This window comes from Notamacropus eugenii, chromosome 6 (genome assembly GCF_028372415.1).
Source record: "Notamacropus eugenii isolate mMacEug1 chromosome 6, mMacEug1.pri_v2, whole genome shotgun sequence".
NCBI classification, from domain to species: Eukaryota; Metazoa; Chordata; class Mammalia; order Diprotodontia; family Macropodidae; genus Notamacropus; species Notamacropus eugenii.
Window position 1 is genome coordinate 95,111,128 of NC_092877.1, and position 26,464 is coordinate 95,137,591.

Here is a 26,464-nt window from a genome sequence, read left to right on the forward strand (position 1 = left end):
TTTCTTCTCAAACCCCTGGAGGTCACTGACTAGACTTCCAGAGGTTGGACCACCACCAGCACCCTCTCCCTGTGGGACTGTGCTAGGGGTCCTCTAGCCTCCCTCCTCTAGGTAAAGAATTGTTAAACTATTGTAACTCTTGAAGAAGCTAAGCACCTCAGGAATTAGGGGATTACTTAACTGGGGGCCTGGGGAAGTGCACAGCATAACCAGAGTCATGAAATCCTTTTTGTACAGAATTGTGGTAGATTAAAGAGGATGGTGAACTGGAAGTCAGGTGAACTAGCTATGCAGCTTTGTAGGAATGGAAGTTTCTTGAGAACTGAGACTGTCTCACTTTTATTTTTGTATCCCCAGCACCTAACAGAGCGTATGTCATACAGCAAGTGCTTTTAATGAAAGATTGTTGGACTGTGAGAGCTACCTAATCTCTTGGCCACATTTTTTTTCAGAAGTAAAACAGAGCAGTCCTGGATGATCTCTCAGGCCACTTCGTCCTCTAACCTTGGGATTCTGTGACTCATATTACTAGTATGTGTCCGGTCAGGGAAGGGAGTAAGGATTGAGATCCTTTATTCTGGACCAAAAGTTTTACCTTAATGGTAGGTAGGCTCTTTATTCTGGGCAACCAACTTTGCTAGGATGAACTTCAACAAATTTACTATCAAGTACCATAATCACACATAGGGCTACAGAATATGAAATAACTTCTTGGAAATAAAAATCCTTTAAAATAACAATTTAAAATAAGTGAACCTTAGACCACTTCGACAGACCTAAAATTTTGAGAAAGCATGCCCTCAAAACCCATTTCTCTTCTTAGGCACAAAACAAAAACAAAACAAAACACACACACCAAACCAAAACAAACAAAAAACCCTAATCTGTAGTTGACTAGCCACAAAGCAGCATGAGGGGCAAGCATGTGTCATATTTTTCTTGTAGGCTACTTCCAAAATAACATCTCCCACAAATGCAACATTAGAATAAAAGTGCTATTAGTACTAGGTCTATACCACAAGATGATAAAAGAAAGTAAAAAAGAACATACAAAAATATTTAGAGCAGTTCTTTTTGTGGTAGCAGGGAATTGGAAACAAAGGGGTGTCCATCAGTTGGAGAATGAATGTAGGAGTATTCCATTACAACCATGTAATGTCATACTATTGTACTGTAAAGAATGAAGGGGATGATTTCAAAGAAATCAAGAAAATTCATATAAACTGAGGCAGTATAAAATGAGCAGAAGCAGAACAATTTATACAACAATATTGTAAAGAGAAACACTGAAAGCCCTAGGAGTCAGAAGGGAAGCTCTGACCCTTTAACGTGATGACCAGATACAATTTCACAGGACTCAGAATGAGCTACCCACTTCCTGAAAGGGAGATAATAGCTAATAGAGTCAGGGTACAGAATATATATATATATATGTATGTATGTGTATGTATGTATATGTATATATGTGTGTATATGTATGTATGTATGTATGTATATGTGTATATATGTATGTATGTATATTCTGGACATGGCCAATGTTGCAACTGATTTTGCTTAACAATGCCTATTTGTTATAAGGGCTATGCTTTTCTTTCTTTTTCAGAAGAGGAGAAAATGATTTTTGTGAATTAAAAAAAAATTTCTAAAAAACCAAAACATTGGGTTGAAAGCATAAGATTTCCACCTGACTTTCAGAAGATGTAAGGAAAGGTTATAATTCAATTAATCAATAAGCGCTTATTAAGTATCTACTAGATTCTATGTTAGGTGCTGAGGATACAAATAAAAAAGTCAACAAGCTTTCTTTGAGGGGTATATACATGGTTATGCACGTAATAAATAAATGGTGGAAAAATGCCAGGCCTGGAGTCAAGGAGACCTGAGTTCAAATCTGGCCTCAGACACTTACTAGCTGTGTTACCCTGGACTTTGCACTTAACCCTGTTTGTCTCAGTTTCCTTATTTGTAAAATGAGCTGGAGAAGGAAATGGCAAACCACTCCAGTATCTTTGCCAAGAAAATTCCAAATGGGGTCCTGGACACAACCAAAATGACTGAAAAACAACAAAATTTTCCTGGGGGTGGAATAGAGGGACTAGTAACTGGAAGGGGAAATAGGGAAGAAATCAAGGAAGGCTTGAAACAAAAGATGGCACTTGAGAAGAGCCATGAAGGAAACTAAGGAGAAGTCGAATGAGAAGAAAATGTGTTCCAGGCATGAAGTACAACAACATTCATATTCCTTACCTGCTTTAAAGTGAAAGCAGACACTTAGATCTTAACTGAAAGGTAACCCTTCTACTTTCACTGCTTTTCATTCCTTCCTCTTGTTTCTAGTTCTTTTTCATTAAAGAACTCCAGCCTAGAACACAAATACAAACTTTTCTGTATACATGCTTATCTTGAATGGTCCTGTCTATCTACAGCAAAGAGCATGATGGGTTCAAAAACTGATTTTAGGGGCAATACACGGTTCAGTATCTGCTATGCTACCACCTGACCCTTCTGCTGGCCTAAAATTCTCATGCCTATTGTTACTCCTTTGCATTAAGGCTATGGCTATTTTCAGAAAACAACTATGAAAGTACATGGTTAACTGTAACAAGAATTCGGGGAGCCATATCTCTAACACAGCTATAGAAATGAGCTTCGTGGATCAACTAGCTGGCAGCTTTAATAGGAGAAAGTGGAAGCTTGAGGGACTAGAGGTCTTTTTTTGAGGTCCTGAGGTCTGTTTTTGCACATAGTTAGAGAAGAAAAGGCTGACAACATAAGGCACTACCCCAAAGAGCGCAGAATCAAGAAGGGAGCAGCATGGGAGAGCATTAGCTGCATCCTGTAAATGAGCATCTGGGAAATGAGGAGTTAAGAGCCATCTGAGGCACAGAGAGAAAACCTGTCTGCTTTTGTTGCCAGGGGAATCCAGAAAAGGATAGCACGGGAGGTCAGTAAGATATCACACTGAGGAAGCAGAAAATACAAAGCCAACTACGAACAGGGTCAGAGCTCAGACAAATGGAGCTCCCATCGTTGGAGACCTCCTGAAACCTCCTCCAGTCATCGGGAGCTATGACCAGGATAGGAACAACCTTCTTACCCCAACACAACTTTCCTTTCAAAGACAGGACCAGCGACATTAGTGCACTTAAAGGGGCACCTTCCCTTCACATCCTTCCACCCCAAGGCACATTTAAGATGCCAGAAGCAGCAGCAGCATGACTTATATGGAATTTAGAAAACCTTAAAATACCTGGCAAGGAAGAAAGTGTCTTTACATCCATTTTTAGATGGGGGAGATGAGGTTAACCTAGAGATTCAATGATTTGCCCATGGCTACCCAGCTCCCTTTAAGGCCCTGAAGAATGGGTCTGTCTACTTTAACATCATGGGCAGCCTGTCTAAAAATCTCCCCATGTACTTCCCAAAGCCAGCAGTAATCCCTTCAACTTTCTGTTCCATAATGAGTCCTAAAAGGCTTAAAGTGCTGCATGAGACAGAAGAAAATGTAGATTTGGCTTCAGAAGACCCAAGTTTAATCTAACATTTAGCAGCAGAGTGGTGCTGCTGTTCAATCGTGTCTCATCTTTTTTGACTCCATGTACTATACTGCCCATGGGGTTTTCTGGGTAAAGATACTGAAGTGGTTTGCCATTTTCCTCTCCAGTGGATTAAAGCCAACAGAGGTTAAGTGACTTGCCCAGGGTCACACAGCTTTAAGTGTCTAAAGCTAAATTTGAACTGAGGTCTTCCTGAGTGACTATCCAATGAACCACCTAGCTGCCCCTTAAAGCAGAGTGATCCTGCACAAATCCCTTCCCCAGATATCCGCAAGACCAAAGCCATCTTTGTAAACACTGTTTCTATGGGGAAAATGTGTTATATAGAACTAACCTATAAACTTTCAGAACCCAATCTGTTTGCAAATTATGTGGTACCTATAGTTGTATTTTGTATTTATGGTTCTTATGTTAGGAATATTAGGAATAAATGGGGAAGGGGCATAGAAATATTATTGAAAACAAGATGAAAAAGAAAACAATTTCAGAAGCCATTTGTGCTGAACTATAAGTAAGTATGAAAAAAAAACCCCCAAAACACCATTTATTAAGTATGCAGTATATGCAAAGCATTATGCTACAAAGTGAAACAGACCTCACCCTGAAAGAGCTTACAGTCCTCTAACGTGCTACGCCACATACACAGCTAAGCAAACATAAGGTAAATAAAGGAGGGAGACAGCAATAAGACTGTAATTCCTTAAGAATTATATACATGTCAGTGATTATTATTTCTCTAATTAATTTGACTCATCTTTTCAACAAAGTTCCTACCAAAACAAACCAGGAACAAGTTACTTTTATATTTAATGTTCTCTGAAGTATTTTAAGGATAGATAAAAATAAATGCTTTTTGCAGTTGAATTATAGTATTAGGATATAAGCTCATATTCTGTGAGCTCATTGAAAGCATCCTTAGCATAACTCCAGTAGCAGATAGGAAAATAGAAATCATATGTACCTCATTCTTTTCCCATATAATTTTGACTTCCTCTGTTAGAAATCTATATTTTAAAAACTATTTGTTCTAAGTAGCTTGTAGAATTTTGGTATTTGGTAAGGTTAACTTCTATTAGAAATGTCATTCTCATATTTCTGTGATTCAGCATTCTACCCAGGCATTTGTGGGCAACAGTTTGACCTGTGATGATGCTCCAGTTTCAGGAGTTAATTGAGTTTTCAAAAAGAGTTTGAGTCCTATATTGATAACATGGAGGATCTGTCATCTGTCAGTACATAAATGATAATGAATTTCTAAAATTACATTCTAGCCATGCCTTGCTAGGTTCAGAAGATGCTACCTTTTTACAGATGACAGTGCAGCATCAGATAATTTGTACCATGGTGAACAAGTCCAGGTTCTTTAAACAATAACATTTCTGCTAATTTCTGGTTTTGATGACCTAATTCTGAACTGCAATCACAAGACTCCATGTTTTTATAAGTAAATCTGAATGGCTTCCCTATTTTTATTATTATGAACGATTACTGTTGCTGTTAACTGAGGGAATCAGGAAAGAATTTCACAAAACGAGTGGCACCTGAGTTAAAGTATTAAAGAAAGATAAAGATTCTGAGAGGTAGGCATGAGGAAGGAATGAAATCCAGGCAGGGGAACTGGTTTCTACAGAAATGGTGGGAAATGAAATTGTGACTTCAGCTGGTAGTTCTATTTTGCTGGAATGGAGAATGTGTGATTGAAGGGAGGGAAGAAGTAATACAAAATCAGGCTGGAACATAAACCAAAGTCATCTAAAAGTTTGCACACAAATGAAGGAAAATATCAATACTTTGGGAAAGATGCATCAATCAGTTCAATGTGCTGAAGCAATTAGATTCAGGTTTGAGGAGGCTGAGCCATAGGTAATTTATCTGCATGTATCTCTGGCAAGCCACACACATTTAGCAGACATGCATGTTTGCTAAGACAGATAGTGTTGGCTGGACTGTGGATATGAATAGGTTTTCTGGACAAGCGTCAAGCACAGTGGGAATGTGAATCAGAGCCAACTCCCTAACTGGACTCCACCATCACGGGCAATGGACAAAGTTTTTTATGACAAAAGAATGGATAATTTTTTAAAGCTGCACTTTAAGAGCATTTCTAATGTGTCCAGCATCAAGAATGCCTACAAATATAAATGCTAAGCAAGAGTACAGGATGCAGCCCATTTGCCTGCCTGACAGGGTTATTTCATAAAATCTAACCGAGAGATCAATCACCCAATCTTCTCAGCTTTCTTGCAAGAATATAAATCACCTTGAAAGAAATTCATCAGTTTGAAAATGTCAGCTCTGCTTCAAATTCTATTGACTACCCAAGCTTTCTCTACCCTACAAACTTCCAGATTCTTCTTTGTTACACTGGTCCTCATAAAAAAATCAAGAGTAGTTGAAACAAGAGTTCCATTTCCAAGTTGTACAAGTAAATTATACTGTGATCATACTATGTTTTGAAAAGCAGAGATAAATTTATCTCAGCCAATCTAAGGATTTCCCCACCCCCACCCCCGCATCCTGCTATGTTTCATCTGAAGATGACAATAGGACTCTGATTCCCATATAGCGATACTGGCATACGTATCAAAGAAAATAGGCAATTTAACCATCACAGCACTAGAGAGGCGCAATATGGCAACCTAGATGATAGAAATGTAACAAGTGAAAGAAAGGAGGCTGCCAAGACTTATAAGCCATCTCTATACGTACCTTTCTGAGGAATATGTTAACGAATGAGTTTCTCCAGATTGGGTCAGCTAGGTGGCAAATAGGGGCCAGGCTTGGAGTCAGGAAGACCAGAGTTCAAATCCAACATCAGACACAAACTTTGTGATCCTGAGTAAGTTCCTTAACCCTGTTTGCCTCATTTTCCTCCTCGGTAAAATGAACTGGAGAAGAAAATAGCAAACCACTCCAGTATCTCTGCCAAGAAAATCCTAAACAGGGTCACAAAAGGTTGAGACAACTAGAACAAATGAATAGCAACTCTTCAAATCAGTAAGCATTGGGTATAAACCAGGCAAGTTCATAGGTATACTACCTTCAGGCTCTAAAATAAGTGATACTCCAGAAAGCATACTCAAAGTACCAACAAGTAAATTAATGTTTCTAGACTGTCTAAGAACTATCTGATTTTTAGCCCCCTTTTTCCAGCACTCATGACACCATAACTTGAAATACAACCAAAGTTGTCTGCATGAGGCTCGGACACATTTTGGATTTCTGACAATTTCATGTACTGATACGGTCAGATATCTAAATACAGATTTACAGTTGGGATAGATCTCAAGGGATTCCTCATTCAGGCAGTAAATGCCAAAGCCAAAATAGTCAATAGTTTAAATAAAGGGTCACATAGGAAAACAAAGAAAGCCCAAGTTAAAAAAAAAAAACCCAAAATAATCCTCAACACAAAGACTAGATCTTAAAACAATTAAACATTCAGGGTTTCAGCTACTCATTTTAAACTCTGATGTTTTCCACTGTTTCAGATTTTTTTTAAAATACTTGATCTCATCCCCAATAATTAGCAATGGCGGTTTAATACTGAAGAATTTGTGAGGAATTATTCATTCATAGGGGAAAACCAAAACAATAACATAAGGTTGCTTTAACTTTACGGGAACAATTAAAACATGACACAAGTGAAATGCAGTGATGGAAAACAGAAAAGCTGAAGTGATTCACTCTAAAATTATCGTAAAATGCTGATTCTTTAAACTCAGCATTCTTTTACACATCCAAGTGGAAAATCTATTTTCCACTGCCAAGTTGCAGTTACAGAACTTAGAAAGTCCATGCTAAAGTGGCGTATAATTGGACAGCTTGACAGTTTTGTTCATAAAAAAGCAGACTACCTAAAAAGGCATATTATTTTCAATAGGAATTTGTCTGGATGGGGATATTGTCGACAGTAATTGCCCGGATATTATCATATTATCATGGTCTCCAGCTAATATTTCTTCCGTTTTAGCCTTTATCTTTTACCCCCCTATGTAATCCAAAATTATGTTTTACACTGAGCAGTGACATACTTGTCTGAGAGATCTTTTACACCTGGATTCTACTAGGATTCATAAATCTTACATTCAAAGTATCAGTCATTTCATTTTTGAGTATCTATTAACCTGCCCATGTTCTTAATTTCAGCTCTATAGAAGAGATCAGGGTATTTCAAACAAAGATTACCCAGGGAGACAGACACAAAATGTGTACATAAAACAATACTCACTTGGGCAGAATAGGGAACGGCAGACTTCAAACTCCACTGGGGTCACTAAGGGCAATGTAGAGTATACAATACATTCGTCCTTTTCAAGCCTTTTTCACTACATCGACAAGGATAGTTCACTACAGTGATCACTTACTGGGGGAAGAGGAGGGGAGGGGAGGAGAGTCACACACTTAGGTGACATCAAGGTTAGGAAAAGTGAGGAGAGAAGGGAGACAGTGAGAGAATGAGAAGAATGTTGTCCAGGAGAGGTAAAGGATAACAAAAAATGGAGTTCTAAGAAAGATAATAGGGCAAAAGGACAAAAATATATTTGCTTGTTGGTCTCTCCTAAAGACAATGCAGCACATGAAGGTAATGGGACATTACTGCACCGTAACAAAAGAGGAATATAAGGAATTTAGAAAAACAAGGAAAGACTTGTATCAGCAAAGAAATCCATATGCAATAACTACAATACCGTCTACGTGGTCAGACTTGATTTGTGTTTTACTTTCATTGACTGAACTGCTCCCCCCCACTGCCCTCTCTCTCTTATTCTTTGTTACAAGGAGTGCTTTGCTGAATAAGGGGAAAAAGGATATATTCAGAAATGACGATTATGCAAAAACAGAATGTAGCAATCAAAATGGAAAAACAAGACAAAATGCTGGCCTTCACTCTACCTGGTACACTGTCACTGCAATCATCCTTGAACACGAACAATGCCATAAACTATACAAATTTGAAAGATAAAATGACGGTTTTGTTCATCTTTTAAGTTAATATCTATGAAAGACACCAGTAAAGCTTGTTCAAAGCTTGTTCAAAAATGGATACTCTATGTGCATATTTCCTTTAACCACCAAGAATGTCTTTTAAAAGATGTTATTTAATAAAGTTAATGCCAACTGGAGGTAGGAGAGGGCAGCTAGGTGGCACAGTGGATAGAGTGCTGGGCCTGGAGTCAAGAAGACTGATCTTACTGAGTATAACTCTGGCCTCAAACACCTTCTAGCTGTGTGACCCTGGACAAGTCACCTAACCCTGTTTGCCTCAGTTTTCTTATCTGTAGAATGAGGTGGAGAAGGAAATGGAAACCACCCTAGTATCTTTGCCAAGAAAACCCCAAATAGGATCATGAAAAGCAGGACATGACTGAAACAAGTGAACAACAAAAATATCAAATATTCCCTTTCATAATGTCCCCCAAGCCATTTCTTTCTACTTATGATAAAAATTTATGTTCTAAAAAATGATGTATCTCTCTCTACTTACAGATTAAATGGAAATGCATCTGAATTAAATTGCTATTGCCATAGAAACGCTGATATTTCAGATCAAAATTACTGATGATGCTACAAATGCTTTGAAAGCTGTTGGATTCTATAAACATGCACATTATCACATTTATCTATGATTACCCATTCTAAGTCACCACTATATGGGCCATCATTTGTAATTAACAAGGTTTATCTGGCTGAAACAAATTAACAAATGCCTATTTATCTGACTTTCCAAAAAGCTAGTGAGTATTTCTCCTTCTTTCTGCTTATTGGAAGATGTACAACAGACTAATAGATATTTTCTGTGGCAACAAATCCATAATAATTAAGTTATTTATTAGAATAATCAGGATGTTTGATAAGATAGAGATACAGCACTGTCAAACTCCAATGAAAAGAACCTAAAATTGTACTTAATATTCACAAGAAATAGAAACTGGGCTAAATGATAATGATCCATTACTAGGATGCCATATTGTTATTTATGTAAGAATATTAGTCTAGGAATATATTCCTATAGGTGATAGACATTAGACCTGTGATTTCATTGGTATACACAGCTTCCAATGACAACTTCCTTTACCATTCCAGGTCTCTACCTTCCCTGTGATTTATAGTTTTGGAAAGTTACTTGGAATACTGAGAACTCAAGCATCTTGCCCAGGTCTCACATGGCCAGTATGCATCAAATGTAGGACAGGAATCCAGAATTCCTGGCTCCAAGGTCAGCTCTTTATCCAATATTCTATGCTATCTCTCCAATATATTACCAATTACATGTCAAATTATAAGACTATTACTTATACATAACAATATAATATTACATTGCATCAAAATACAGTTAATGAAATACTTTAATACCAAGCATTTAAAATGGCATTATCCTATTTTGACCCTCAAAACAATAAGCATTTGTTTGGATCATAAGACTCAGAGGTGCAAGAGACCTTAAGAGATTACCTGAAACAACTCCCTCACTTTACCGATAAAAAAAAAAAAACCAAGATCAAGAGAGGTGAAGGTTCTGGCCAAAGATCAAACAGGCAGCAAATAGCAAAGGGGGAAAGTAAACCCCAGATCAGGCCGAGTCAAAATTATGAGGAGATGAAAGATGGGCAATCTTTCAAATGAATTAAAAAAAATTTTTTAGTGACTGAGTCAAACAAATAAAAAATTGAATTACCTGAATCATACAGATTAACTAGACTGAAACACAGTCTTGTTTCTTAACTCTTAAATGCTGGCTGAATGGTGAAACAGAACAGGACAACCAACTCTCTGAAACTCCCTTTACACCCTTTTTTTCACTTTCTTCCCCCTAGATACCACCACAATCCAGTCCTATTTTATCTTTTTCACTCTTCTCCAATTCTACTTCCACTCAATATACATTTTATATTGATTGTCCTATCACTGCCCTCTCTTTTTTTATTGGAAGCCTCTCAAGGATAATAGCTGGCTGGTAGAGTACTATACATCCCTGGGTGTTCTCAATCAATATGTCTGCAAACATTTATTGAGTGGCTAGTGAGTATGAAAGACAATGTATTTATATCAGAAGCAGCATGCTGTCATAATAGTAACAAGGATAAATAAGATTATATAGCTTATTACAGTTGTAAAGTGTTTTATAAACATCACCTCATGTGAACTTCCTAATAACCCTGTGGGTTAGGGGCTACAGATATCATTTCCACCATTTTACGGAGGAAAAAACTGAGACTCAAACATCAGATAATGATAGGACTGTGGCTAGGGTCATATTACCATTAAGTGTGCTCCAGCTCACTTTACCAGGCTGCCTCAAATAAAGGAGAAGGGGACCGGGCTTTCAATCAAGAGAAGATTTACCTGAAATCAAGAGATCTTCCTGAAAACAAATTCTGCCTTTGACTCCTACCAGGTCATGGGTAAATCACAAGCTCTCTGTTTCCTCATTTGTAAAATGGAAATGATAATACCTGTCATACTTATCTTGCAAGGCTGTTGTGAGGGTTAAATGTAAGAACGTGCATAACTGCACTTAGTAAATACTAAGGAACTGAAGAATTTCAAGTGTTAAAATTTCAAGCAATTTTCCTGGGAGGTAGAGATTGAAAGGGAAGAGTTATATATATAAAAAAAGCCAGGGACATGATTCTTATCCTTAAGAGCCTGCCATTCCATCTGGGATGGTGACAGAAAAATCACCAAAAATACTAAGAGAGGTACATGGTAAGTGTCAGATGAATGGTACAACAGACAGTAAATGCTGTCGAGTTCAGAAATCTCAGAGATTTACTGAGTGCTGCAACAATCAGGAAAGGCTTCAAGGAGAAAGAGAAGCCAGTTTGGAATTTTCTGCGTAGGTCGCATTTGTACTTGCTTCAGGTGCCGCTTGAGGTGCTATCGTGTAACTAGAAATCCACACCTGGCTTGTACCTGGCCTTCTGCAAATCAACAGAAACTCAGACTATCACTCTCCCATGGATGAGTACGGGAATAGTTTATCATTTTATCCATTAAGTGGAATACTCCTCAAGCAACCAGCCCAGTGTTTCCATCATCCTTGACCCATAGGCTCAAGGTCCTCCTTTTGTGCATGTGAAAGCTGCCTGACTCCATCAAGTCAGGAGACCTCCGAATTAGGGCAAAACAAATACTTGATAAACGGCTCTGAATGAATCTAGTGTATGTGAAACATGGGTCAGGATTATTAAAATATGAAACCCTCTGTGGCTTTAGCGTCTATCCCACCTCTGAAAAAGTTCCTGTTCTCTGTAGATCCTTTGTACATCTGATAATTTTACAGAGTCAATTTTCTGCGGTCACATGATTTAGTAAATATAGTAAAACTGCAAAGAGACCATCAAAATTCTATCTCTATTTCCCAACCATCTGCAAACTTCTCCTCACTTTTATGGGGTGCCCTGGAGGGTACTAATACAATGAAGGGCAGAGATTTTAAGTTCATTAGCTCCTCCGAGGAGAAAGAAAAACCAACTTCGCTTCAATTGGCAGTCCTGGGGTGGCAGCAGTTCCCAGATCCTAGTTCTGAGACAAGGGAGGCTCCAGATGGAGGATATCAACTCTTGTGGGCAACGGTGAAGGGGTAGAAAGTGGAACAGATGTTCTTATGAAGAGATCTTTTTTAAACTGAATATTTCAAAGTAGAGGACAGCCAGTCTTAGAAACCATCAAAACATCAAACCCAGAGGCTGCCTTCTACTTCAGTTTTTCTAACCATAACATGGGGAATTGGGAATGAGTTATAAACTGAAGGAGCTAGAAAATTTCTCAGAAAGTTAGCTAAGTTTATAACTCTAGAAATGGCAGGAGACCTCAAAGGTTCTTGAAGAAACTATCAGGCTTTTCAACTGAGCAGTTTATCATTTGGTGGTTCTGGATCAAAGTACAATGGCTGAAATACCTTGACATTACCGATTTCATTCATTTATTCATTCATTCATTTTACAAATATCTGCTAGATGCAGACCAATAGAGCTTGGGTGTCCACTTCACAAAGAGAGTACCATCAAAAGAATGAGTTTGATATTTGCCTTAAAATTCATGCACATGACCCAAGGAACATGCTTTATCATCCCTGGGCTGAGGCATGAAATCACTAAGGTAATGATGATTTAAAACAAAATGAACTATTTTTGCACAGAGGATGCATAAACTCAATCCAAAGGGTTAAGAAAACAGTTTCACTTTTTTCTTCCTGTTCCCATTCTTCCACAGTCAAAAAAGTGCAGCTCAACAAGCAAGTGGCCCCACACTCAGCTTCACTAGGACAAAAAGATGGCCAGAAAAATATTTTATCTATTGATATTTTTCTAGCAACTTAACACACAACACCTTCCAGAGGAAAAACACAAAAGGGTTTTGTGTTAAAATTGAAAAGAAAAATAACTAACTTGAGACAGACAAAAGCTGGTGATTCACTGAATACTAATAGCCGAAAAGAGCCACTTCTATTCCTTGTTAGCCCTAGTATGATACCAATATTTCTTAGTAATTGCCTTTTCCTTTCACCTCGAGGGAGGCTGTGCAGATGGAAATACGCAAGTCCCTCGTCTACCTGCACCAATGCTTTCTATGCAGGATTATGTAAGAGTTTTTCCATATTGTCCCTTTTTCCAGCCACAGCAGCAAATGTAAGTTAGGAAGTTAGGAAATCAAGCCCCAGGAAAATGCTCAGTTCTCATAGAAGGCTAACACTGCCATGCTATAACATCTCACAGTATTTCAGAAGTGAGACTAATGACACTCTTAAATAATACTTTCCACTAAAAAAAAAAAAATCACTTCCAATTCTGAGCAAGCACATAGAGTATAAAGCAAAACCAAAATTTCTTTCAAAGATCTCTAAAAGCTGACTGATGACTGACTGACTACAACAGAACCAAAAAGTCTTTGCTGATCCATAGATCATGGCCACCTTTGGCACATCATTCCAGTTTCATTAATGATGTTTTTATGACCAATTCCATCTTCTAGATCCTTCAAAACTAGAGCTTCTCCAGAATGAATCTCCAAAATAAGATATGGCTTATCTTTTAGTTGTTTTTTATTTGAATTTCTCGTGCTGCGTCACCTTCATTTCCCAATAATTAAAATTCCTCTCCCCTTCTACCCTCTCTATACCTAGCAGTGCTTTCGGGAACAGCTGGACAATGTGCATTTCCACTAAAAGTTGTCTTGATCTGGACAACTTATAGGCACTGATTCTGTGCCGTAGCCTACAATGAACTCCTCTACACCTCTGTTCCTTGGCATGGGTCCATCCTCACCTCCTCCTCTTGGTTTCTTCCAAAACTTAGTTCAAACACTACCCTGAAGCTTTTCTGATGCATTCCACAGCTAGCTACCAGGGCCCTCTTCCCTCTCAATTCCCTTTATTATTCTTTGGGTGCCTAACTTGTCTCCCCTGATAGAATGAAAACCCCTCGAGGAAAATATCTATTTCCTCATGACTTTGGATTCCAAGGATATATGTGGTCCAGTGTCAGACACGCATGATTTATGGATTGAAACACGGCATTTGAAAGTAACCCCCTCTGGCCAACCTCAAGGTCTCCTGCAAACATCTCCAAGCAATTTGATCTAGAGAAGGATAATACTAGAGTCTGGCACCAATTAATACAAACACAATTAAGCAGTATGCTAATCCATGGACCTTATGTCTCACTCATCTGTCATGGGTATGGTAACTCATCAAATTGGCAACCTCACTCCCTCACAGTCATTAACACTAGTGTGAGGAAAGAATCCATGGAGAATCTCAATAAATGTCATATACCCATGGTTTCTTTCCTCTCCGACACATATGGCCTCCCTGGCCTCCTTTAAGTCCCAACTAAAATTTCACCTTCTACAGGAAGCTTTCTCCAACCTCTCTTAATTCCTTCATCTGTTAATTATTTCCTACTTTTTCTGCATAGAGTAGCTTGATTTGTTTTTTTTGGTTTTTTTTTGCACAATTACACTATAAGCTCCTTCAGGTCGGCAACTGTCTTTTGCCTCTTTTTGTATCCTGAGTGCTCAGCATAGTGCCTGATACATGGTAGGCACTAAGTGTTTATCGCTTCATCAAATGACTGATTGAAGATGCCCATTCCAGCTAAGCAGGCTAAAGCAGCACTCACTGATGTGGGGTCAGAAGACTTAGGACTGAATCCCTTTTGATACTTCCCAGCTGTATGATACTAAGTCACTTCCCCTCTCAAAATCTCTTGTTTCTTTATCTCTAAAATAGCAGCAGAAACAACCTGAATCTGGATGGAGAAGGCCTGGACTTAAATCCTGGCTCTGCCACTTGTCAGCTGGGTGACTATGAGGAAATTCCTTAACCTTTGTGAGCACCAGTTTCCTCATCTGTAAAAGGGGAAAATCACACTAGATTAGATGAACTCCAAGGTCTTCTCTTACCTTGCATCTGATGTAAGGAAAATACGGTGAAAACCTTAAAACATAGTGTGGATATGAATGATTAGAGAATTATAATAAAGCTACAGGACTGGGTGTGTTGCCTCACATAATGAGAGGAGGTAGGATGAAGTAGTACAGAGATGTCAAATGCTGGCCTGCCAAGTGATGCCCTAACCAGATTAAAATGCAACCAGGAAATATTTAACAAAGCAAATAAAAATACAATAAAATATAGATAATACTGCATTTAGAATGAAATCAATATGCATCTTAATGTCTATTTATATGCATTCCTCCAAATCCCTAAGGATCCTTATGGATGGATCAGACATCCCACTGCTGTCATGGACAGGGAAACAGTGAAGGAGTCAGGAAGGTCTGGGCTCACTGCCAGTCCCTGGTACAACCTAGCTAGATGACTCTAGGCAATTTCCTTAACTTCCAAGTGATTCCTTCCTTCTACCCCATCCCTTACTCTATAAGACCTACACTGGCAGAGAAGATTTCCACACTGGGAGCTCCCCAACACTGATCAAATCCCAAGTAACAACCCCTCCCCAGAAAGAATCCAGTGCTAATTTAATAACCATCTACAGCCCTGTGAGGTAGATAATAGAAATCTTTTCGTGTTCATTTTACAGATTTAAAAAACAGTGAGATTAAAAGCAAAGTAATCAACTATCATAATGCAACTAGTAAACAGTGGGTCCAGAAACTGAACCTAGGTCTTCTGAGCCTCAGCCTGATACTCCACTATATAGCATGCTGCTTAATAGTCCACATTAGAATATCCCTATAGGATAAGTGCTAAGAAGCACACTTTGCATCTATTCTTATGACTGAGGCTCCTCATCTTTGTCCCTCAGACTTCTTCACTCTCAAATATTATATAATGGTTGTAACAGTTGCAGGTAGGGGCACCTAGGCAAGAATGACATGTGTCAATATCTAGGTGGACCTCTGTCTTGCTGTAAACTGAGACAAGCTGCCTCTCAAAGCTTGGAGATCAAAGAACATAACGGTACAGAAAAAACAATCTATGAAGTTGCTGCCTGATTTGTTTTTTGTATATCTGTTAAACAAAATATGATTTCACATATGCTCAACATGCCCAAGGCTCGCAAATCAATACTGCTGAAAGCTTACAAACGATGGGCCAAAGGTGAAGGAGTCCATTTCCCAACATCACCTCGCTCTCAAAACAAAACCTCTTGAATATTCATATCTAATGGCATTCATAAAAACCTGCCCATTCATCATCAGGATGGAATGATAAATGACTATTTGGAAATCTCATCACCAAATGGCCAGCAAGGCACTCATTTGCACATGGAGCCTCATCCTTCAACAGGCAGATTCACTGGAAAATGCCTGGCTTCTGGAAGCTTACAATCAAAATCTGATTTATTTTTAAAAACTACATTAATTTGAAAGTCTACAGGTCAAGTTCATATATATCATTCAGGTTGGTCTTTAAGGTATAACCTATAGGAGACAAGCAGCCACAGAGAGCCTTCAGCAGTAGCACTTTTGCCTATGACCCACAGAATAGGAAGAATGCAAAATTTGGAAGCAATCAATAAATATTAAGCACCTACTATGTGCCATCAAATAATACAGGTTCAATTCCTATACAGGTGTGACTTTGGACCAAGTTAAAACTTTATTTCTTCACTTAAAAAATGCGGGTTCAGGATTAATTGACATCCAAAATCTCTTTTAACTCTAAATCTATGATCCTATCTACGATCCCAAGACCAGCTGATCTCTAAGCTCTGAATTGATCTGTTCTCCTCACCCAGTCCTAAGTCAGTGCCACCTGGAACAATTCTTCAGCAATACATTAGAGAAGTTTTTCAGGTACCTCCCCTCCTGTTTTCTACTTTGCAACACAGTTGTTTCCAAGGCAGGTTCCCTCTAAAAACCCCATTCATACCTTCAATCCTAGCAGCCAGTCAGCTCGCACCTCCCAAGCCAGTACTTGGGACCTGTCAGACCTCTTCCCTCAGGCAGCTCAGCACCACAATATAGCTTTAATAATACAGAGCTTTAATGCATTTTAATGAACTTTTCAAATATTATCTTATTTGAACTCTAACACATCCCTGGGAAGTAGGTGTTATTATTATACTCATTTTACAGATAAAGAAATTTAGGTGAGAATTTAAGTGACTAAGTACCCAGAGTCCCCCAGCCAGTAAGTAATTATATGCAACAGAATTTGAACTCAAGTCTTCTGAACTCCAAGCCCAACTTTCTATCCATTTGGATTATCATTCTACTTGTAGCAGGTAACTCACTCCTACTAGAGTCATTGTAATGGCGAATTACGCCCCCAAACAAAAAACATGACTTTTAACTTGTTCTTCGTAATCTAGAGGTCACTTGGTGTAATGGACAGAATAGGACCTTGAGTCAGAAAGTCAGAAACACCTGAGTTCAAATCCTGCCTCAGACACTTATTGTATAACCCTGGGCAAATCATTTAATCTCCCTGTGCCTGTTTCATCATCTATAAAATGGGGATAATAACAACCCCTACCACAAACAGGATAGCATTTGTAAAATACTCTGCACATCTTAAAATGCTATATTAATGTTAACTGTTATCATTGTGACTATTACTTGTTTATTAATTACATTTATTTATTACTTATTATGTAACAGTATAATGTAACATATAATGTATTGTAATAATACAATAAGGCAACAGTACTTTACTACTGTTTTTATTACTTAACCTCTATCTGCCTGTTTTATCAACTGTAAAAATGGAGCCCATAACAGCACCCATCTTCCAGTACAGCTGTGAGGATAAAATCAGATAATATTTGTAAAGTATTTTGCAAACCTTAAAGTGAACATATTCTTGTTATTTTGTTCTCTCTCTCTCTCTCTCTCTCTCTCTCTCTCTCTCTGTCACTCCCTCTCTCTCAGTATATCTGTGGGTATAAACATAGATAAATACAGAGGCATATATATGTTAGTTATTATTATTAACGTTGTGAGCCTAGTGTTTGCTGACAATTTCAGCATGTAAACTGAGGAAACATTGGCTTTGCCTCTTTCCTAAGCCTGAGTCCAGAACACTCAAGAAGCACAGATGCACCTCGATTCCAAGAGCTGTTTTTGGTTTGGGGGAGAGGGGAAGAAACTACACAGCATGCATTTTACAAGCAAGAGATTGTGTTGTGTTATGCCACATTAATTAGTCAGCAAAATAAAGTCTTCCCATCTCTAAAAATTGCCAGCAAGAAGTTAATTTTAACTTTAGTTTCAGTTACTCAATGTGACAACTAGGAATTTCCTGAAACTAATCAATCTAGCAATCTGTCTAAAATCAAGGAGCCATTTATAAACATCCATTTGATCACAAATAAAAAGGAAATTTTGCATGTATCACATAGTCATGTCATTTCAGAGCTCAAAGAGACATGAGAAATCCCCATCTAGTCTAACTCCTTTCATTTTACAAATGGGGAAATTGTGGGCCTGTTTAGGATTTACAATGACAATACAATGGAGAAGCAGCATGACACAGTAGACAGAGTGCTGAACATGGAGCCAGGAAGACCCCCTTGAGTTTGAATTCTGCCACATGACACTGATGATAAGCTTACAGTCAACTGAAACCCCTTGTTAGAAGTCCTTTGCCAGAAATTCTGTCTAGCCCTTTTTACCCTTACTTATATATTTAATCATTTTTACCTTAAGTATAGGACATTGTTTAAATTTATAACAGATATTTCATCATCAAATAAAAATAATAGAAGATAAAAGTTTTCAAGTGGTCATATCTTCTGCAATTTTTAAAACTTTAATTAAATTCAGTACATAGGAAGAAGGTATAGATAAATATGAAATAGTGCATGAAGTCTATGGGTCAGACAATCAGTTGTTTTACCTAGTTTATGGTAAACCAGTATTACCAATTTACATAATAAACTATGTAGAAGGAAGGGAGCAGCGTAGCAATTTGGGGTTGTAGAGAGTCAAATGTTTTCTAATGAAAAGAGAAAAATCAATGCATTGTGTTTACTTGGGCCATGATTTTCTCAAATAATGCTCTACTTCAATAAGTTAAAATGCTATTTATGGCATAAACTCAACTAAATTAATACAAATAAGTAACAAAAACTTTACCACACACATAAATGGACTATAAAGCTAGAAGAATGACAGATTCATAACTGGCCTTTATGTAGCACTTTGAGGTTTGCCAAGTGGTTTGCATATATTACCTCATTCGAGCTTTATACCCTGGGGTGAGGTAAGGTCGATGCTACAAATATTTTATTATTTTCTTTTTACAACTACCATTCCATATAAGAACTCCCTTTTATGGAAATTCCCAGCATTGATACAGATCAACCATTCTCCTGTACCTCAGAGTCTCAAGGAGCTGCCTGGGGCACTGAGAGGTTAAACTGCTCGCCCATATACAGTATGTGTCAAAGGCAGGACTTCCTTCCAGATTTTAAGGTCAGTCCCTCTATCCATGAAGTTGCTCTTCAAAGACCATTCTACTTTCAAAATAGAACACTATGGAAAGGTCTAGAAAACATCTCTCGTCTTCGACTCATTTTGACTGAAATTTGCTTCACTAATAAAGCATATGCAGATACCCCCCAATGGCTCTCTTTTCAGACACCATTCCATGGATACAATTTCTTGGTAGTCAGTGAAGAAAGCCCATTTGCTCCTGGTAGAAATCCCCAAGGCTTATCATTCTAATAGCACAGAACAGGCAGACCATTAATGATGTGGTCTGTTCAGTGTGACGATTGGGTCATCAGTGCTCTAGGAATACAACAAAGGACCTAAACAAAACAAAAGGCCTTGTACACTAAGCAATCCTGGACAGCCATTGGAGGTTTCTAATGATAAATACATATCCAGTACTGCAGAGCCTGGTCACAATCCTTCTGATTCCCATGAATGACAATGAAGAAGATGAGTTCCATTTGATTCCTTTTTTTCAGATAGTAAAATACCCTGGGAGTTAAGGCATTGCATGAAGTCTATCTATGTATAGCATAGGAGACAGAGTATTGGACTGGGAGCCACAAAGATTTGGGTTCGCATCTCACATCTGACATTCATTAGCTGTGTGGCTCTAAGCAAGTCACTTGGTCTTTGGGTCATGTGTGGGTCACAATCTCCATTAGTCAGGTGGTTGTTCAGTTGTGTCTGATTTTTTGTGACTCCATGAACCATCACAGAAAACCATGGGGTTTTCTTCAGAAAGATACTGGAGAGGTTTGCCATTTCCTTCTCCAGTGGATCAAGGCAAAGAGAGGTTAAGTGACTTGCCCAGGGTCACATAGCTATTAAGTATCTGAACATTTTAACTCAGGTCTTCCTGACTCCAGGTCCAGAGCTCTATCCACTGAGCCATCTAGCCACCTCTATTAAGTTAGGACATCCCAACATGGAAGTGACCCATACTGAGATAAAACCAATAAACATATACCATGAACAAAAGTGAACTAACGTTTACTCTCAATGGAGTTTACATTCTAAGAGGGGAGATGTACACAAAGAGTTACAGACTATAAACAACCATTTCATGTCTTCATAAAAAAGATCTGTCTACTCCCAGCTCTCCCTAACTGAAAGCCACTATGGAGCAAAGAAAGGAACAGGGATCCAATAATACTATAAGTAGCCCATTTGCTTTAGGTCTCATCTGCCAAATTCCAAAGAATGGACGCCATTGTTTCCATGCTGTCTCCCGCGTTTTTATGTTTCATGTGACAATATGAGCTTCCTGAAGGCAGGAACTGTGTTTTTACCTTTCTTTGAATACTCAGAACTTAGCACAGTGCCCAGCAAGACCTGAGTTCAAATCTGACCTCTGACACTTACTAGTTGGGTTACCACTTCACCACTGTTTCCCTTAACTATAAAGTGGGGATAATAACAGCATCTATCTCTCAGGGTTGTTATGAGGGTAGAACGAGAGAATATCTGTAAAAGCACATTGCCTGGTACATAGAGGGTCCCATATAAATGTTTATTGCCTTCTCCCTTCCCTAATAAATACTTGTTGAGTAACTGAATTCACCTCAACCCCAAGCGTGGGAGTGTGCGTGTGTGTGTGTGTATGTGTGCGTGTGCACGCACATGTGAAATTTTGAAGGCATTTCTTGGAAAAGGCTGAAGAGGAACACAGGAAGGTGCATTCAAATACATGAAGGCAAATGATGTGAAGGTCCAAGTTAGAGAGGGGTTAAAGTAAAAACAAACAGGTTAGAAAAACCAGATGACTGATTACTTTTGAAAATCTTGGGCCACCAAACACAAATTTCAGAAAAGGCCTTTGTTACCCTTTGTGAACTGCCAAATAAACAGTTCCTTGGCAGTGAGGGGAGCCCTTCCTTCACAAGCCTTACTCAGGGCTCCATTTGTCAATAAGAGTCAAGCAGCTTTCATACCTTTGCAGAGGGTTTTTAAAAAGGGGAGGGTGGAAGGGTTGAGGAGGACTAGACTCCACAGCAGAGCAATAACATCCCCTAACCACCAGTCAAAAGGATATTTAATCCAATAATTTAATTTAATACAGCTAATAATTTAATAATAGATAATATATTTTCCTGAGGACAGTAAATTAAAGATATTTCATTTTTGTCATTGAATTTACAGCGTTATGAGATTCTGTAATATCCTACTTCAGCTCCACGTAAAAGAAAGGCAAACAAAAAATGAGAAAGGCCATTTAGCCACATTCCGAACAAACAATTGAAAAAGCACTCATTAAGCACCAGTAATGCCAGACACCCAGGCAGTCGCATGCATATTCATTGGCTCAGAAATTGAAAGCTGGAAAAGTCCCTCAGAGACAATCTAATCCAAACTTGGATTTTACAGATGAGGAAACTGAGGCCCAGAGAGATGAAGTGAATTACAGTCCCACAGGCAGGATTTCCACTCCAAATGCTCAAGGCAATCTTGAGAGCTTGAAGGCAACACATGTCCCACACACGTTTTTGGGGGGGTAAGATGAGAGGACTTATGACTCTCAATTTATTCCTGGTTCAAACATGCATCAAAAAGAGAACAGTAATTTAAGCAAGTTTTTCTTTCTTGGATTAAAAAAAAAATACATGATCATCATATTCCAAGACTCTCAACAAAGTTCCTGGAATTTTTTTTTAATTCCTTTGATAATAATTTGGGTTGCTGCCATTTTGGTGGTTCTATATGACAACGTTATTGATTACGAAAGGGATGTAGTATTTTGGGAAGATTTCCAAAGTGTTTGTCTTCAATGGCATCATTTTCCAGTGGAAAGACTATGGTCCCTAGACATGAAACAAATGGACAAATCCTAAGGAGTTTAATGAATCAGTATTGCTTGGAGCAAAATTGACTACCCATGAATCTCTTTCAGTGCTAATATATTCCAAAATGCCTGGCAATGTAAATCTAGCTTCATTTATATTTTCATTTGCATTCATTACACACGGATGTATTTTTACTTTCAAAGATATTTCAGAACTAAAAACACATCCTTCTTTATAATTATTACAAAATGCCTCACGTAAGACATACACAAAAAAACAATGCATGATATATAAAAATGCAACCCATAAAAACTGAAGATTCTACCTTCCTTAGACAGTCAGTGCCCTGGCTCAACTTCTGTAGCACAGGCATATATATGTTTTTAAAAATTATTTCAGTATACCATCATTGAATTATCATGGTCTGCCTCACAAGCTGGGACACTCTTGTCATTAAAAGTATTCAAGAAAAGTCTGGATGACAGACAGTCTGTTAGAGATCATGCAAAAGGAATTCCCACGTTGAAAAGATGGTTGGATAAGGTGACCCATGAGGACTTTTCTGGATCTGAGAAGCTATGGTCAAAATGAGGTGCACACTCTTAAAACACAAGGAAGCAATTGCACAATTTAGCCAATCACCTAGTATCTTTATGCTGGAAAGAACATAGATTTTTCCCTAACTGATTCTTTGGTAAATGTCAGAAATTATTTTTTTACATTTTGCCCAGCATTTGGCAATATTTCAGTCATAAATTGTGTAAATTAAGAATTTCAAACTGCATAAGTTATCTTGTAATTTTTCTTTTATGTTCATTCCACCTTCTTATCAGAACATTCAGTTGGCAGAGCTGAACCTTCTGTCAGTAAAGCATTTTTTTCAGGAGAGCAAAAAGCATTTATGCATTAACTTTAAAGTGTACTTCAAATACCAGAAATCTGATGCACAAACCATGAGTCTGATGGCTCATCAATTTCCCCCCCAGGATTAAACCATTTGATTAATCTGTGAATCAGAAACTCACTATTTCCACATCCTCTTCTTGCTCCTTCTCAATAAAGTAGAGTCAACTGCAACTGCTATATTTCTATTACAAATTCAAAAGGGAGAGCCAATCTGAAATGTGAGGTATCCTGAATTCTGAGACTGAGAAAAGCAGCTTAGTTTCTGTCCTATCCTGCACCACAGGATACTAGCTTGCCTGGGATGTATAATCCATCCATTTCAAACCAGATAAAGGTTTGATCACAACCTGAAGAGCCCAATGTGTGAAACCCCGCAGAAATGGCCTGCTGTAAAAGGTTATCCAATTTCTTGGAGGTTCTTTATAGAACAGATCCTCTCTTGGCTTTGAAAAATCACAGAGTGGGCAAAAAGTACCACCCTAGGAAGTCGACTGAATCACAGATGTCACAGACACTGTGTTCACCCTAAACTTTGAAGAAAAAAATACAGCTTCTTTTTTAAAGGGAAGTTAGAAAATAACTTACTTTTCCCAGGTCTTTGGTACAAAGTACAGATGGTAAAGTTCCTTTTGTCCCTCCAAGACGTTGTCAATTAATAGCACTCGCTCAAGTAGGTCAGACAGACCAAAAGGAGTCTGGAAATAGAATAGGAACAAAAATTAAAACCCCAATAGAAATACAAAAATCCAAATAAGTCACCAGTTATTCATAATTTTCCAGGACAGGTGAAATAAAAGTACCTTTGAATTAATGAAATGATGAGATACCTAAGTCAAAAACTAAACCAATAACCCTCCACTCAAATCTGAACAGCAGTTTGCTCTGTGGCCTGAATAAGGCATCAAAGACCAGGGACAAGCTTCTTGGAAACTTTCCATGGTAAAAATGTACACTCAGGAGTCAAAAAAAAAAAAAATAGAAATGAGATGGAGAGATCTAGGTTTCTAATTATACTGTCGCTTGGGGGTGAAGGGTTTCTGACATTGAATGTGCCAGTCCTAATCTAGCAAAGATGAGCTCACTGCACAAAGACAGATATAGCTGCAAAGGGAAATAAAGAATAAACATTTATTATAAAATTTGTAAGCATGTAGCAATTTTATTCCTCTGTTTTTAAAAAAATTATAATTTCTTTTAGAAATAATGAAGATAAACCCAAAACACAATATAGTGACAGTTTATTTATCCAAAAGTCATTTAACAAGCAATCTTAACTATTCAGAGACCTGCCTCTGCATCAAAAGGTACAATAAAAGAAAGCTGAGAAGTCAAAATTCACGTAAAAATCCACATACAAAAGTGTCTCTCAGAAACAAACTTGGGGCAGAATTACGCTTATTTTTGGTATAACTCTAACAAGCATGGATATCTATTTTCTTAGTCTACAACAGACAAAAGAATTTCAAATTACGAGGGAAGATTCTACTTGCACACACTGATCATTTACACTGAAGGAAACAAAACACCTATTAAATAACAAGGCGAACTACAAGGGCATTTAGGAATTGACAAAAAGTTCTAAATGCTTTCATAGTCCCTGAGGGCATGTGCATATAAAGTACAGTGTAATGAGTAATGATCCTCAAGACAAAACTTAGTAGAGCTTTTCCATACTTGTTTTTTGTTATTTATCGTAGGTATTTACAGGCAGCATACTATGGTAAAAAGTTGAGCAGAATTAGAACCAGGGTTGTGAGCCCTTTGAGGAAATGTAAAGTATCCACTTCATTTTCTCATCAGCCTTAGCAAAGTAGCCAATTAACAAATGACAAATGAAGAGAAAGAAGGATGACTCTGAATCATCCAGAAATAGGTAAATTGTTCATAATTTGCAAAAAATAATTAAGTATATAGAGCATTTTGGAGAGAGTACCTGGCATATAATGGACACACTCAATAAACGCTTACTGATTCCTTATTTTAAATAAAGAAAAGGGTTAGTTTTTGCGCAACCAAACCCAATGCAACGAAGATTAGGAGGAAAGCAGAAAACTGTGAAAGAATTTTTGCAACTAGTGTCTGTGATAAAGGCCTCATTTCTAAAATATATAGAGAAGTGAGTCAAATGTACAAGAATACAAGTCATTTCCCAATTGATAAATGGTCAAAGGATATGAACAGGTATTTTGCAGAGGAAGAAATTAAAGCTATCTATAGTCATATAAAAAAATGCTCTAAATCCCTACTGATTAGAGAGATGCAAATCAAAATAACCCTGAGATACTATATCACACCTATCAGATTGGCTAACATGACAAAACAGGAAGATGATAGATGTTAGAGAAGATGTGAGAGAGTTGGAACACTAATTCATTGTTGGTGGAAATGTGAGCTGATCCAACCATTCTGGAGAGCAGTTTGGAACTATGCCCAAAGGGCCACAAAAATGTGCATACCCTTTGACCCAGCAATATCACTTCTGAGACTGTATCCCAAAGAGATCATAAAAATAAGAAAGGGTCCCACATGTACAAAAATATTTATAGCAGCTCTCTTTGTGGTGGCCAAAAACTGGAAGTCAAGGGGATGCCCATCAATTGGGGAATGATTGAACACATTATGGTATAAGAATGTAATGGAATATTACTGTGCTATAAGAAATGATGAACAGGAAGACTTCAGGGAGGCCTGGAAAGATTTATATGATATGATGCTGAGTGAAAGGAGCAGAACCAGGAGAACTTTGTACACAGCAATGACCACAGTGTGTGAGGAATTTTTCTGGTAGACTTAGTACTTCATTGCAATGCAAGAACTTCATACATGTTACTTATCTGACTACTGACATCCCCGATCTCTTTTAATTAACTAAAATTCCATCTTCTGTTACAGAAAGCCTTCTCTAAAACCTTTCTTTCTTTTAATTATTTCCTATTTGTCCTATATATAGCTGGCTCTGTATACATTTGTATGTTGCCTCCCCTAATACATTGTAAATTCCTTGAGGATAGAGACTGTCTTTTGCCTCTTTTTGTATTTGCAATGCTTAGCGTAATACCTGCTATGTAGTAGACCACAAATGTTTACTGAATTAAATTGATTTTGATACTCAAAACAATCAAGGGAAGTATGATAATTTCCATTTCACAAGTGGGGAAACTGAGGCTGAGACAGGTTAAGTGATTTGCCTAGGGTCACAAAACTAGTTAAGTGTCTGAGGCAGGATTCTAACTCAGGTCTACAGGACTCTAGGTCAAATGTCTTAAACATCAAGCCACCTAGCTGCCAAACATCATCTAACCCTTC

The 26,464-nt window shown here is 37.9% G+C and overlaps 1 protein-coding gene across 3 annotated transcripts in view; it reads right to left on the reverse strand.

Annotated features, from left to right (window-relative positions):
* APBB2 (amyloid beta precursor protein binding family B member 2) overlaps window positions 1-26,464 on the reverse strand; it is a 419,709-nt gene that overhangs the window by 275,577 nt on the left and 117,668 nt on the right. For all 3 annotated transcript variants that reach the window (XM_072620570.1, XM_072620572.1, XM_072620569.1), the window contains exon 3: window positions 23,744-23,853. The gene's annotated coding sequence lies outside the window, so the exon portion shown is untranslated. The remainder of the gene's footprint in view (window positions 1-23,743; window positions 23,854-26,464) is intronic.